Source organism: Pteropus alecto, unplaced genomic scaffold, assembly GCF_000325575.1.
Source record: "Pteropus alecto unplaced genomic scaffold, ASM32557v1 scaffold146, whole genome shotgun sequence".
NCBI classification, from domain to species: Eukaryota; Metazoa; Chordata; class Mammalia; order Chiroptera; family Pteropodidae; genus Pteropus; species Pteropus alecto.
The window spans coordinates 1,956,659-1,957,875 of NW_006442107.1; positions in this window are offsets into that span (position 1 = coordinate 1,956,659).

Consider the following 1,217-nt stretch of genomic DNA (forward strand, 5'->3'; position numbering starts at 1 on the left):
CACCAGGGACCAGTGCTCTTATGCGAATCTAAGGCCTGATGATCTGAGGTGGAGCTGAGGCGGTGATGCTAGCGCTGGGGAGCAGCTGCAAATACAGATGAAGCTTCGCTCACTGGCACGCTGCTCACCTCCTGCTGTGCGGCTCTGTTCCTAACAGGCCATGGACCGGTACGGGTCCGCAGCCCAGGGGTTGGGGACCCCTGCTTTAGCTTATGATGATGTCTCTGGAGGTACAGGCTCAGAGTCTAGAGAAAGGGTCCTTAACTGGGTCCATGGATCCTCCAGGGAGGTTTTGCTGACAAACTTTAGAGAGTTCATGAATATCCTAAAATGTTATGAAAAATGATTGACTTCTGTGCACATGTTTTTTTTTTTTTCCCTGGGGAGAGAATCTTTAGCTTTCGTTAGATGCACAGAATGAGTTCAAGCATGGCCCTGCCAAATGATGGAAAGAACTACTGGTTTATAGTATGAGGCGAGAGTTGCAATCTCTTCTGGAGAGAGTCATAAAATCCTCTCTTCCCCTCATCAGGAAAAGGATGTCCACAAAGGCTGGGGGAGTAGGAAGGAAAAACGGTCTGTGCTATTCAAATCCCTTTAAACAGACACTGCTCAGTCTAACACAGTACGACTAATGATTAAGTTTCTCTTTCCTACGGTCCTTGACTGCCGTACCCTGAGTAGACCAGGCCATCTGCCCCCTGAACAATAAGCTTCTACAAAAGATCAACTTCTCTTCCTCTTAGATACTCATTCAGTCCCACAACTAGCTTCTGACAATTCCTTGTGCTCACTTCCCCAATACACTCTCTTTCTTCTTAGATGACTCCAGAATGATTTTGGAACCTCCTCTTAGAAACGGCTTCAGTCTTTTCTGATTCACACCATGGCAATTTACACGTGGGAGACACAGCACCTCCTTGTCAGTTCTTCTCAGAGGTGTCATGTCCACTTCCCTCCTGACTTCCTTTTCAGGACAAAAAGAAAACCGAAGACCAGACAGGAAGAGGAGAGAAATGGGAGCCACAGGAAATAGTTGAATGTAACAATTAGTTCTCTTCACATAGTCGTTGTTATATTTAGTGCTGAGATTTCCCTTCTGGGGTTTAATCTGGCTTAAAAAAAAAAAAAGAACATACAGACACGCTCTTGAGTTCTGAAGGCAAATTTACCAACATTTATATTTCTTCAAACTACATGTACCTTAAGTTATGTGT